The 15,028-nt window shown below is 34.6% G+C and overlaps 1 long non-coding RNA gene across 1 annotated transcript in view; it reads left to right on the top strand.

Moving 5' to 3' along the window:
- Positions 1–15,028, top strand: part of LOC141501306 (uncharacterized) — an 83,034-nt gene that overhangs the window by 34,978 nt on the left and 33,028 nt on the right. The window contains exon 2 of the long non-coding RNA XR_012472204.1: positions 6,762–7,014. This is a non-coding gene — a long non-coding RNA (uncharacterized LOC141501306). The remainder of the gene's footprint in view (positions 1–6,761; positions 7,015–15,028) is intronic.

The raw sequence follows: 15,028 nt of genomic DNA on the forward strand, positions 1-15,028 counted from the left end.
CTATGACACCAATATGGTGCTGATGCCTAAACCAGGAAGAGCTAAAACAGAGAAAGAAAATTATAGGCCTATCTCCTTGATGAATATAGATGCAAAAAATCTTTTTCTTCTTTTTTTTACTAAAGATATTATTTGAGTTTTACAATTCCCCCCAATCTTACTTCCCCCCCAAAAGCAATCTGTCAGTCTTTACTTTGTTTCCATGTTGTACCTTGATCCAAACTGAGTGTGATGAGAGAGAAATCATATTCTTAAGGAAGAGACAAAAAGTCTAAGAGATAACATGACTAGATCATAAGATATGTTTTTTTCTAAATTAAAGGGAATAATTCTTGAACTTTGTTCAAACTCCACAGTTCTTTATCTGGATACAGATTGTATTCTCCTTTGCAGACAGCCCAAAATTGTTCCCAATTGTTGCACTGATGGAATGAGGGAGTCCTTCAAGGTTGAACATCACCCCCATGTTGCTGTTAGAGTATACAGTGTTTTTCTGGTTCTGCTCATCTCATTCAGCATCAGCTTGTGCAAATCCTTCCAGGCTTCCCTGAATTCCCATCCCTCCTGGTTTCTAATAAAACAATAGCATTCCATGACATACATTTACCACAGTTTGCTAAGCCATTCCCTAATTGAAGGACATTTACTTGATTTCCAATTCTTTGACACTACAAACAGGGCTGCTATAGATATTTTCGTACAAGTGATGTTTTTGCCCTTTTTGATGATCTCTTCAGGGTATAGACCCAGTAGTGGTATTGCTGAGTCAAAGGGTATGCTCATTTTTGTTGCCCTTTGGGCATAGTTCCAAATTTCTCTCCAGAAAGGTTGGATGAGTTCACAGCTTCATCAACAGTGTTATAGTGTCCCAGATTTCCCACAACCCTTCCAACAATGATCATTATTATCCTTTCTGGTCATATTGGGCAATCTGAGAGGTGTGAGGTGGTACCTCAGAGAAGCTTTAATTTGCATTTCTCTAATAATTAATGATTTAGAGCATTTTTTCATATGGCTATGAATTGCTTTGATCTCCTCATCTGTATATTGCCTTTGCATATCCTTTGACCATTTGTCAATTGGGGAATGGCTTTTTGTTTTAAAACTATGACTCAGTTCTCTATATTTTAGAAGTGAGTACTTTGTCAGAATCATTAGTTGTAAAGATAGTTTCCCAATTCACTACATTTCTTTTGATCTTGGTTACAGTGGTTTATCTGTGCAAAAGCTTTTTAATTTAATGTAATCGAAATCATCTAGTTAGCTTTTGGTGATGTTCTCCAACTCTTCCTTAGTCATAAACTGCTCCCCTTTCCATAGATCTGACAGGTAAACTAGTCCTTGATCTTCTAATTTGTTTATAGTGTTGTTTTTTTTTATGGCTAAATCCTGTAACCACTTGGATCTTATCTTGTTAAAGGGTGTTAGGTGTTGGTCTAATCTAAGTTTCTTCCATACTAACTTCCAATTTTCCCCACAGTTTTTTATCAAAGAGAGAGTTTTTATTCCAATAGCTGGACTATTTGGGTTTATCAAACAGTAGATTATTATAATTGTCTCCTGCTTTTGCACCTAGTCTATTCTACTGGTCTACCACTCTATTTCTTAGCCAATGCCAAACAGTTTTGATGACTGATGCTTTATAATATAATTTTAGATCAGGTAGGGCTAATCCCACTTCTTTTGTACTTTTTTCATTAAATTCCTGGAAATTATTGACTTTATATTTCTCCATATGAATTTACTTACAACTTTTTCTAACTCATTAAAGTACTTTTTTGGAATTTTGATTGGTAGGGCACTAAACAGGTAGTTTAGTTTTGGTAGAATTGTCATTTTTATTATATTAGCTCTACCTATCCATGAGCAGTTGATATTTGCCCAGTTATTTGAATCCAATTTAATTTGTGTGAGAAGTGTTTTGTAATTGTTTTCAAAAAGTTTCTGAGTCTGTCTTGGCAAATAGACTCCCAGGTATTTTATATTGTCTGAGGTTACTTTGAATGGGATTTCTCTTTCTAGTTCTTCCTGTTGATGCAAAAAATCTTAAATAAAATCCTTAGCAAAATGATTACAAGAGATTATCACTAGGATGATATACTATGATCAAGTAGGATTTATCCCAGGAATGCAGGGTTGGTTCAATATTAGGAAAACTGTTAATATAATAATATAATTAGTTATATCAATAACAAACTTATCAGAAATCATATGATTATATCAATAGATGCTGAAAATTTTTTTTTGACAAAATGCAGCACCCATTCCTGCTAAAAATACTAGAGAGAGTAGGAATAAATGAATTGTTCCTTAGAATAATAAGAAGTATCTATCTGAAACCATCAACAAGCATTATATTCAATGGGGAGAGGCTAGAGGCATTCCCAGTAAGATCAGGGGTGAAACAAGGATGCCCATTATCACTACTGCCTTCAGCAATTAGAGAAGAAAAAGAAATTGAAGGAATTAGAATTGGGAAGGAAGAGACAAAACTCTCACTCTTTGCAGATGACATGATGGTATACCTAGAGAATCCCAAAAGTCATCTAAAAAACTACTAGTAATAATTAGCATCTTTAGTAAAGTCACAGGATATAAAATAAACCCTCACAAATTCTCAACATTTCTATATATGACTAGCAAGATATAGCAGAAAGAGCTAGAAAGAGAAATCCCATTCAAAGTAACCTCAGACAATATAAAATAACTGGGAGTCTATCTGCCAAGGCAGACTCAGAAACTTTTTTGAAAACAATTACAAAACACTTTTCACAAAAATAAAATTGGATTCAAATAACTGGGCAAACATCAACTGCTCATGGATGGGTCGAGCTAATATAATAAAAATGACAATTCTACCAAAACTAAATTACCTATTTAGTGCCCTACCAATCAAAATTCCAAAAAAATTACTTTAATAAATTAGAAAAAGTTGCAAGTAAATTTATATGGAGAAATAAAAAATCAAGAATTTGTAGGGATTCAATGAAAAAAAGTACAAAAGAAGGTGGCTTAGCCTTACCAGATCTAAAATTATATTATAAAGCATCAGTCATCAAAACTGTCTGGTATTGGCTAAGAAATAGATTGGTGGATTCAGTGGAATAGACTAGGTGCAATAGCAGGAAATGATTATAGTAATCTACTGTTTGATAAATCAAAATAGTCTCTTCAATAAAAACTGTTGGGAAAATTGAAAGTTCGTATGGAAGAAAGATTAGACCAACACCTCACACCCTATACCAAGATAAGATCAAATGGATACAGGATCTAGACATAGAAAACAATATTATAATCAAACTGGAAGATCAAGGAGTAGTTTACCTGTCAGATCTGTGGAAAGGGAAGCAGTTTATGACCAAGGAAGAGATGGAGAACATCATTAAAAACAAACTAGATAATTTTGATTACATTAAATTAAAAAGCTTTTGCACAGACAAAACCACTGTAACCAAGATCAAAAGTAATGTAGTAAATTGGGAAGCAATTTTTACAGCTAGTATTTCTGACAAAGGACTCATTTCTTAAATATACAGAGAAATGAGTCAAATTTTCCAAAAAAAAGCCATTCTTCAATTGACAAATGGTCAAAGGATATGCAAAGGCAATTAACAGGTGAGGAAATCAAAATGATCCATAGTCATATGAAAAATTGCTCTAAATCATTACTTATTAGAGAAATGTAAATTAAAGCACCTCTGAGGTACCACCTCACACCTCTCAGACTGGCCAATATAACCAGAAAGGACAATGATCAATATTGGAAGGCATGTGGGAAATCTGGGACACTAATGCATTGATGGTGGAGCTTTAACTCATCTAGCCTTTCTGGAGAGCAGTTTGGAATTGCTCCCAAAGAGCAACAAAAATGTGCATACCCTTTGATCCAGCAATACCACTACTGAGCCTATACCCTGAAGTGATGATGAAAAAGGGTAAAAATATCACTTGTACAAATATATTCATAGCAGTCCTGTTTGTGGTGTCAAAGAATTGGAAATTAAGTAAATGTCCTTCATTTGGGGAATGGCTTAACAAACTGTGGTATATGTATGTGACGGAACACTACTGTTCTATTAGAAACCAGTTGGGATGCGAATTCAGGGAAGCCTGGAGGGATTTGCATGAACTGATGCTGAGTGAGATGAGCAGAACCAGAAAAACATTATATACTCTAACAGCAACATGGGGGTGATGATCAACCTTGATGGACTTGCTCATTCCATTAGTGCAACAATCAGGGACAATTTGGGGCTATCTGTGATGGACAATACCATATGTATCCAGAGAAAGAACTGTGGAGTTTAAACAAAGACCAAAGACTATTACCTTTAACTTAGGGAAAAAACCTATTATCTTACTATGTAATTTTGCTATCTCTTACACTTTATTTTTTCTCCTTAAAGATATGATTTTTCTCTTATCACACTCAACTTAGATCAATGTATACCATGGAAACAATGTATAGACTAACAGACTGCCTTCTGTGGGGGAGTGGGTGGAAGGAAGTGAGATTGGGGAAAAATTGTAAAACTCAAAATAAATAAAAATCTTTCTAAAAAAAGACCAAAAAAATAAATAAATGCCACCCAATCTATGGGTAAAGTAAAAACTAGGATCTTCCAAGTCACACAGAGAAGCACTGTCTTTGATTTAATTAAGTTTAGCTAATTAATGACAGAGATGTTTGTGGCCTGTTAGGAATCTTTAGAAAGAAATTTTGTGCCCCTGGGGAACAAACAAGGAAATCTTGCACCTACATCCAAGATTCACCCAAGAAAAGTTAGGTATCCAACAAAAGACAATTAATGGATAGTCCTGAAAGACTGACTTTTAAATTTAGGCAGAGTCTGAAGGCTACCAAGCCCGAAATAACACAATAAACCTGTTTGCAAAGACCAGAGAGTCAATATGGTATATCAAGGTAACTATGCACTCCATTCATCAAATCTTCAATTCAGAAAATTTCTCCCAGTTTGTAATTCATGTGAGACCAAATTAGGTGCAATAATTAATACTTGAATAAGAGAATGCAGTTAGACTGGAGCCCTCCCTGAAGCAAGATAATCCTTTTATACCTTCCTAATTAATTCACCACTATCCCACTCACCACTGTGGTTTTTTCCAAAGAGGAGTTCATCCTTCTTCAAACCTCCCTTAGTTCCCCTGCTCCCTAATCTTTTAATTGAGAACCTTGCCTCATATTTTGTTGAAAGAAATGAGGCCATTTGCTTCGAACTCCCTCTTCTTCCCTGCTCTTCATATTACACCTCCCCCCACCCCAACTGTTTTCTATCACTATCTCCTCCACCCATATCTCACATAATAAGGTCCTTCTTGCCAAGGTTAATTCCTAAAGGCCAAGAACTCCCACAGGATACAGGACATCACGAGAAGTACTATTTCCTACTAGATCAGACCATAGAGTGATGCCTGTTCTGGAAATAGCAGTGAGAAGGATGTCTTTGCACAAGATTCCCTGCATTAAAATCCACATAATTTGTAGATCACAGCCTTCTTCAATTATGAAGGACAACATCAACAATTCCTCTACATGCACTGATGATCCCATTTTATTTCTTCTCCAAGAGATTGTGCCTGCCCCCACCATCCTCCCCATTCTCTCACTTCATTCTCTCCCTTTCTACTAATGCTTTTTTAATGACCATGCCTCCTTCATCCTCAAAAAACTCTTAACTGATCTATCCATTTCTGCTTGATATTGCCATATCTCTCTCCTCCCCTTTGAAACCAAATTCCTTGAGAACATCATGTGCCTTTATTTCTTTTCTCATTATCATCTTAACTGTCTGTAGTCTGGCTTCTGAACTTTTCCTTCAAAGAAGTTGTTCACTCTAAAGTTACTAATGATCTCTTCTTAATTGTTAAATCTAATGGCTTCTTTTTAATCCTTATTCTTTTTAAATTCTGCAAATAATGATTGCCCTCTTCTTGATAATCTAGATTTTTTTTTGTGTGTGTAACACTATTCTCTCCTGGTTCTCCTCCCATATAAAGGACTGTTACTTCTCAATTTTCTTTGTTGAATCTTCATCTAGGTCATGCCCTCTAACTGTAGGGATCCTTGAAAGTTCTATCCTGGACTCTTTTTTTCTTCTCCTTCTATATTATTTCACTTGGTGATCTGATGGTGATTTTTAAAACAGCTTGTACTTATATAGCCCTAATTTCTCTACTGACTCTTAGCCTTTCATTTCCAACTGCTACTGAACATCATAAAGTGAATATCCCATATCCTGCAGATATCTTAAATTTAGACTATTCAAAACGGAACTCATTATCTTTTTTTAATTTTTTTTTGTTTTTATTTGCAAGGCATTGGGGTTAAGTGGATTGCCCAAGGCCACACAGCTAGGTATCATTATCTTTTTTACCAAACTCTTCTTCTTCCTAAGTTCTTTATTACTGCTAACTATACCACCATCCTCCCAATCATGAAGTTGGCAACCTAAGTGTCATCTTCAATTCCTCATTTTTCACCCCACCTATCTAATCTGTTGCTATAACCTGTCATTTTTCCTAATCCCCTTTATTTCTAATGTTTTACCTTTGTTGATTATTTTCAATTTATCATATATGTGTATAATTACACATATATAGAAAAATATCTATCTGTCTATTATCTATTTATGTATCTTTGTTTATACATAGTTGTTTGCATGCTGTTTTACCCACCAGGTTGTGAGTTCCTTCAGAGCAGATACTATCTTTTTTTTTTTTGTTTTGTTTTGTATCTTCAGCTTACCATATGGTAGGTGCCTAATAAATGATTATTGACTGACAAAGAAGAATTGCTATTGAGAAGGTACTAACTCTGGACATCATGTCACGTGAATTTCTAATGCAAAATGAAGTTATCAAAATGAAGACACTGATTATATGACTGGAGTCTGAAGAAAATTTTTTGAAGGTGGGGACAAAAAAATAGTGCACAAAATTTTCTTGGCAGAATGAAATGGAAACCAACACTCAGCATCAGGACACAACCAATTGGTATGTGGTAGTCAAATATATACTGAATCTACCTATCAAAGGGAAGGTAGATTTGTTCTTGTAAAAGCTAAAATCTATTGAACTAATGTCAAGAAATAGCTTCTGAAAAAGCTGTGTATTGGTAGATTGAATGATAAAGAATACTCATATATATATATATCAGAATAAGCTTGAAAATTAATAATAATAACAAGCTTTAAAATCAATCTAATATTTTGTTTCTAAATTAAATTTTATATATTTATATATTTTTCAAATTACAGACATCTCTTTTCTCTTCTTTTTAATCCTCCCTCTGCCACTAGAAAAGAGAAAAAAGTCAAACTTTAAATAAATATGCATAGTCAAGGAAAATAGACTTTTCTAAGAAAGTTTTCTGTGACAGTAGGAAGGTGTTCACCATACCTTTATTTGGACTGCTCAATTTCTCCAACTATCTCTGGTGTATTTACACTATTTGGAATTAATTATAGTTTATTTGAAATACTAGCTGGAGAATGTAAACAAGTTAGGATTCGGGGTGGCTAGTGAGGCAGTAGGTAGAACATTGGCCTTGGAGTCAGGACTACCTGAGTTCAAATCTGACCTCAGACACTTAATAATTACCTACCCGTGTGGCCTTGGGCAAGCCACTTAACCCCATTGCCTTGCAAAAACTAAACAAAAAAAGCAAACAAACAAAAAAACCAAGTTAGGATTCTACTTTTTCAAAGTTTGGCTCTCCATAGCCTGTTTTGGTACAGGTCTCACACCGACTGTGTGGAAGTCTAGGCTCAGAATTGAACCAAAATGAGACATTTATTAAACATCTAGCCTTTAACAAGAGGAATTTATTCAGTGATATCACAGAAAAATATTGATTTGGCAAAGATATAACATACTTGAATAAAAAGAAATAGAGAAAAAGAAAGAAAGGGAAAATAGCATGCTTCAATCTGTATTCAGATAGTTATCAGTTCATTCTCTGTATATGGGTAGCATGCTTTATCATGAGTCCTATGGGATTGTCTTTGGATCAATTTATTGCTGGGAACAGTTAAGTCATTCATAATTTATCATCTTACAGCATTGTTACCATGTACAATGTTCTTCTGGTTCTGCTAATTTCAATTTTCATTACAAGTCTTTTCAGGTTTTTCTGAAACTTGCCTGCTCATGATTTCTTATAGCACTATAATATTCCATTATAATCATCACAACTTGTTCAGACACTCTCCTGTGGTTTATTTTTTTTTAAAGAAAAACTTGCTGATTATCAAAGTTGTCCATCATTGAAATAGGTTGCCTTGGATGTTAGCACCTGGAATTGCCATTTGAGTAATATGTACACTTGGCTACCATCAAGGGATTGGCTAAGGTGTAATTATTTCATATAGAAAACTGAATTGTCATTGAAAATCTTTAAATAGAGGCTGTATGACTATTCTTCAGGAATACAGCCTAGAGGATTCATGTTTCAGACAGAGGCTAGATGAAAAACCCTATTATTTTATAATCCTGTTTAAACCTTACAATCCTTATTTTGACAAGTTTAAACATTAACTTGTAGTCTAATTAAGAGGGGCAGCATGACATAGTAGAAAGGCCTATGGACTTTTTTTTTTAGATTTTTCAAGGCAATGGGGTTAAGTGACTTGCCCAAGGCCACACGGGTAGGTAATTATTAAGTGTCTGAGGCCAGATTTGAACTCAGGTACTCCTGACTCCAAGGCCAGTGCTCTATCCACTGCACCACCTAGCTGCCCCTACCTATGGACTTCTGAGATTAAAATGCTGTAAGACCACAACCAAGCAACTTAATTTTTTTCGATTTCTTCATATGTAAAATGGAGGTGGCAGTATCAGGATTCCTGCAAGGATCAAATGAGATAATTTGCTTCAAGTAGTTTATAAAACGTTAATTTACTACATAAACATCAACTGCTTTTCATTTGGAATGACATTTTTCAAGAAGGAGTGCTTGCTTGGAGAGTACATTCAATCCTGCTGCTGTCCCATCTCTGATGCCACCAGTGCACACCTGCCTTGACAAGTTCTACATGGCTTAGCAACCACATTTAGCTGCTGCCTATGGAGTCTGTCAGCTTCACACTGAGAATCTGGCTTGTGTGTAGTAATGATGGGACACTTTTATCTTCTATTCATCCCTTCAGGGGGTATTTTTGCACTCAAAGGAGTTGGAAGAAAAGAATTTACTAGCATGATTTATGGCTTATTGGTTTTCAGTGAAAAGATTATGAGACTGACATCTTCGGAAAAAATGATTCAAATGTGCCGAGATAATGTAATCATTTTTTCTCCCTAGGCTGATTGATGGATGGAAAAGTCATAGCTCCAGGAACTGGTTGTCATACTACCAACTCCAGTATTACTTTGGTAGATATTTTGAGGTAGCCTTGCAAACAAGTTTTTTTTTTTTTAGGGTTTTTTTTTTGTGTGTAAGGAAGTGAGGTTAAGTGATTTGACCAAGATCACACAGCTAGGCAATTATTGTGTCTGAGGCTGGATTTGAACTCAGGTTCTTCTGACTCCAAGGCCGGTGCTCTAGCCACTGTGCCACCTAGCTGTCCTTGCAAACAAGTTTCTTAAGTCAATAGATTTATGAAATGCTTTTTGGTCCCCCAAATTTGTATTTCTTCTATGTACATTTACTGTCCTAGTTATATCAAACTAGAGATCTCCTCTTATACTAATTCTCCTTAGATGACATCTAGAGGGAGGAAGGGAAAGGGGCAAATTCCTATACATGTAACCCTGAAAATTCACCATAGGCTTAACAGTATATGGACATTATGACTATGTGTAATTATATACATAGGTATACACATATGTATATTATATGATATTGAATCCCAATTCAGGTTTTCTATGGAGTAATTATACCAAAAATTGACAGTGAAAAGGTTTATATGTTATTTAAATGACAATTCTTATCCTATTTAGGCTGGACAGAGCCTATGGATCCTAATCTCTTCCATTTCTCCCCCACCTAATTTCTCCATCACACCCTTTAATTAATTTATTTATTTTTGGTCATTCTTAAATTTATTCATAAGTACCCTTTCAGGGGCAGCTAGGTGGTTTATTGGCTGCAGCACTGATCCTGGAGTCAGAGGGACCTGAGTTCAAATATAGCTCCAGATACTCACTACTTAGCTGTGTGATCTTGGGCAAGTCATTCAACCCCACTGCCTTGTGAAAACCAAAAAAATAAAAGTATCTCTCAGTCATACACACACTGGAATTTCTTAAACCAAAGTTGTTTCAGTATGTGCTAATTGGCATCAGAGGGTCTAGGTTCAAATCTCAGATGCCAGAATGCAAGACTTCATGGGACTTGGAATTTGGTGGGATTTTGTTTTTTAAAAATTGAGATAATGGGGCAGCTAGGTGGGGGGTGGCTAGGTGTCACAGTAGATAGAACACCAGCCCTGGAGTCAGGAGTACCTGAAGTCAAATCTGGCCTCAGACACAATAGTTACCTACCTGTATGGCCTTGGATAAGTCACTCAACCCCACTGCCTTGCAAAAAACCTAAAAAAAAATTGAGATAAGCAATGAATCTGATTCCTTTCCCCTCCCCCTAAACTGAAGGAACCTAGGGAGAATTATACTTTCCCTTCCCCCATGTGTTGAGATGGGGCAATGTTTGTTCTTTTTATACATTTGAAATAAATAATTTTTGGTAAAATCTAACTTGTTAAGTTATTAAATGAAATTGGGGTGCTGGGAGCCTTAAAATTGGGAGAAATTCATGGAGGATAGATCTAGTGGCCAAACTTCCTCCCCCCTTAAAGGCACTAGGGATTATTAGGCAAGGGAGTACTGGTAAATGTTTAACAACAGAATTTCTGGAAAAACTGTTTTTACATACACACATACTTAATTGTGTATCTATGTATCTATGTATCTATGTATCTATCTATACACACACATACAAATATAATACAACGTACTTTTAAGTTTAATCTGCATTATTTTTACTCTCTCTCTTAAAATTTTAGACCATTAACAAAGCAATAAATCAACCCTGCTTTTTGTAGCATTTACCAATTTCCAAATCATAAATACTCACACTGAATATTAATAATTATCTCTCACCAGCCTATACAGTCGGGTTCTAGAATATTTCAGGCAGGGGTGTCAATAATTAATTATTGACAACATCTCATGAACACTTGTAATTGAACCAGAAATATTTGTCTTATTATTCCTAAATTCAGTTCAACATGATTAGAATCTTTGATCCTACTTTTAAGTATTCTGCTCCTGTTCTTTTATAAAGGCTTGTTTGGTCTTTAGAAAGTGGGGGAAGTAATACAGGAAGTGGGAATCAGAAATTCAAAGCTCGTTAGTGTAGTGGAAATGCCATTAATTTCACTTATGTCTGTTGGCCCCTGAAGGTAGAAAGGAGGATGTGCTTAATTATTCATAGGGAGAATTCACATTCCAAGACCTATTGGAAAAATCTCAGCACAGTTTACAAAGGCACCAGTGGTCTAGAGAAATTGTTTACAAGATATTCTTTGTAGGATTAACTCATACCATTAGATGGCGAAATTGATCCACTGAATGTGACTGTTGCAGTTGGATTCTGATTATATTGGGGAAATTCAGCTTTATCAAAGCTGAAAACAGATTTCCCTAATAATAAAATGATAGAGCATAAAAACTGGGTTCCTTAGAAGTTTTAACAACCAGTGTAAAGAGCAGAAGACATAAATGTTTGCAATTTCATTTTAATTTCTTTCTACCTTTAGAGTTTATTACCTTTCAAATCAAACAAATATATGCCTAGATATAATTATAAACAAAAATAACAATAGTTGATTTGAAGACTGGGAGAGAACTGCAGAGTGATGTCTTCCACAGGTCTTGAGTGGTGAAAGACAACCCCATCTAAATAGGTTGCACAGTAGATAGTTGGGAGGAGTGAAGAAGAGTGGAATTCAAATATGGCTATGACATTTACCAACTGTGTCTCTGGACAAGTTCCTTGAACCTTATCTACCTCAGTTTTATCAATTGTATATTGAGAAGTATAGTAGCACCTTCCTAGGCTTGAGAGGTTCAAATGAAACAATATTTATATAAAGCCTTTGCATAGTGACTGACATATTACTACTTATTCCCCTCCTTCCCTTTCTTACTTTTCATAACTGTATAGATTCTGTCCATTTCCTCTCTCTCCCCTCTCCCAGTCTTTGGAATTTTCCTAGAGAGGGATTGGTTCTAGCTTCCTTTTAAGTCTTAGAGGTATACACAGAAATATCACAGCTGGTTGTGCAGATATAGCCACAAGCTGCATCTTAATTATATTCTTTTCTCCAATCCAGTAATGCTTAGTATTAGAAGAAAATTTGGTTGGAGCTATGCAAGGCATTATGGTTTATGTGATGGAAACATTTGAACAGTGTGTTTTTTTCCTCTCACATTTTATATTTTTTTGTTGTTGCTATTATTTATTCATTTTAATCATGTTTGAGTCTTCATGGTCCCCCTTGAATTTTTCTTGGCAGATTTGGGAGTGGTTTGCCATTTCCTTCATCAGCTCTTTTTACAGAGGAGGAAACTGAGACAAACACGATTAAGTGACTCAAGATCACACAGCTAGTATGAGGCTGGATTTTAAACTCAAGAAGATAAGTTTTCCTGACCCTTGGCCTGGTACTCTTTCCATTGCACCACCTAGATGCCATTATTTTTTCTAATTATCATTATTGGCACTTGATAATGAGTGTACTTGTCTATTTATTCAGAACATTTTAGACTTTATTATTTTCAAGATAAGACAACATTCATATTTCTATACTAGACTCTGTGAGATGGAAGGACAGAGCATTAAAATGATCCATGTCACTATCTTTATGGAGTTTGTAAACTAATGTTAATCTAGACAGAAAATAAAAATTGTAGTAAACATTCACTGTCTTCTAGAACATGAAAAAAATCGTGAAATTCATGATCTATATTCCTGTGTACATATATCTTAAGAGCTAATTTTCTAAAAATCTTCATTGTTTACAGGCTCTTAATAAATTATAACTTTACCTTTTACAGCTATCTATAAATATAGGTCCATCTAATATTTAATGCAATAACATCTGCTCAAGACTCTAGATTAAATAAATAAATGAGTCTATGAGAATAGGTCATTAAAGCACAATTTATATATTCATTAATTGCCTTTTCCTTGTGTTCGAAATTTAGTAATAAGAAACCAAAGTAATTATTAAAATAAAATTATATACAAGTAGAATTTCTTCTTCTTCTTCTTCTTCTTCTTCTTCTTCTTCTTCTTCTTCCTCCTCCTCCTCCTTTCCTCCTCCTCTTCCTCTTCCTCTTCTTTTCTTTTTCCACTTCTTCCATCTCAATTTAAAATTTACTAGTTTTAAAAATTAATATAGAAAATCACATTAGTTCATAGAAGAGCTTGTAAGGAGTAAGGATTATGCCTTTTATTATTTAAAAAAATTCCCTTTTTAATAAAATTCTTCTCTTAGAAATACTTGTTTAAAACTGAATGTCACTTCAACTGGAGATCCTTTGGAGAGGTGGAGCTCCACTGAAGAAAGGAATGTTTTACTGTTCCTAGGTGTGGGTTCAGGTCCTTCCTGTTCTGTTTTTTTAGTTGGTGAAATAAAATCAGTTCTGCATTTATACTATATTTAGTCTTTTTAGACTGAATGCTTATATGGGGAAGAAATCTTTCTTTGTAGAATCTGAGATGAGATTTTTTTATTCCCCTAGTGAAAATACAAAGAGCATAATTTGAGAGAATTCTCAAGAATAAATTGCTGTCCCTGTAAATCCAGACCATCTCTTAGGGGTCTTGGTGTATATACATGTGATTTTAGTGCTCTCATTTTAATAGTGATTTCCTAAGTTATTATTTCCTCAATATTAAAATTGGTGACTTTTGAATATTTGGAAAAGCTGGAGGCAACCCCACCCTTCAGTCCAATCATGTTTTATTTTAGCTATTTATTCTTTCAGACATTATACTTCTAATCATATCACACATATCAGTTAGCCTGAATCTAATATTGCATTATAGTTGTTACCTCCACCAAAGAGAAGTGGTAAAATCTAGGACATTTCTAGAATGACATTGTGTCAAAGCATAGTGCAGTGATACAGTTACTGAAAGTATCCTTAGCAAAGCCATGAATGGTATCAGAGATTTTGGTATTTAGTCTGGAAGTCTATGCTCTGGCAAGGAGTTTTGTTTCCTTCTACTGTCTTTTATGAACAATATTTGGAAAATTTGCTGTCTAAATGCACTTGGCTCTTTTACCAAGTATTGTCAGGACGCAACTTTTATGTACTGTTTGACTTTCAGTCAACAAATGTATTATTTTAAAAAGTATTTATTTGAGTGTCTCTTGCTGTGTTAAAAGATATGGAATATTGCTACCTTTCAGCTATAGGAAGTTTATATTTAGAAGATTTTTACAATCTTCTTCTTTTTATAGTCAGCAAGAACAATTTAAAATCTAGTCTCAATACTCCTTACTTATTAGTTACTTTCCCAAATCATTAATTCTTCTTTTGATTTTTTCTACAAATTTTCAAAAAAACCCACACATTTAACTGTAAACGCTATATCTGTATCTTGATATATTTTGAATGTTTCTATAATCATAGACAAGATGCTAGAAATGCTATCCAAAATTCTAAGTGAGAATTTGGTAAGAAGCAGGGTAATGCCACACATCCTATTTAGTCTCAGGTTACATACTAGTTACTGAAATGAGGTTTCAAAGCTATTTTGATACCATGTTTTGGAACAATCTCCTCAATGTATTGTTTACACAGAACCCAAGATATATGAACTTTCCTCAGAATGATATTAAACAACCCAGAATGTGAGACATCAGTTAATTAATTGATTGTGTTTTGGAGGGATGATACTTTTTGAGATGATTCTTGAAAGCAGATTTATTGTGCATTCTTCAGTCAATCAATACACATTTATTAAACACCAACTTCGTGCCAGATACTGTACTAGATG

This window comes from Macrotis lagotis, chromosome X (genome assembly GCF_037893015.1).
Source record: "Macrotis lagotis isolate mMagLag1 chromosome X, bilby.v1.9.chrom.fasta, whole genome shotgun sequence".
NCBI lineage: Eukaryota > Metazoa > Chordata > Mammalia > Peramelemorphia > Peramelidae > Macrotis > Macrotis lagotis.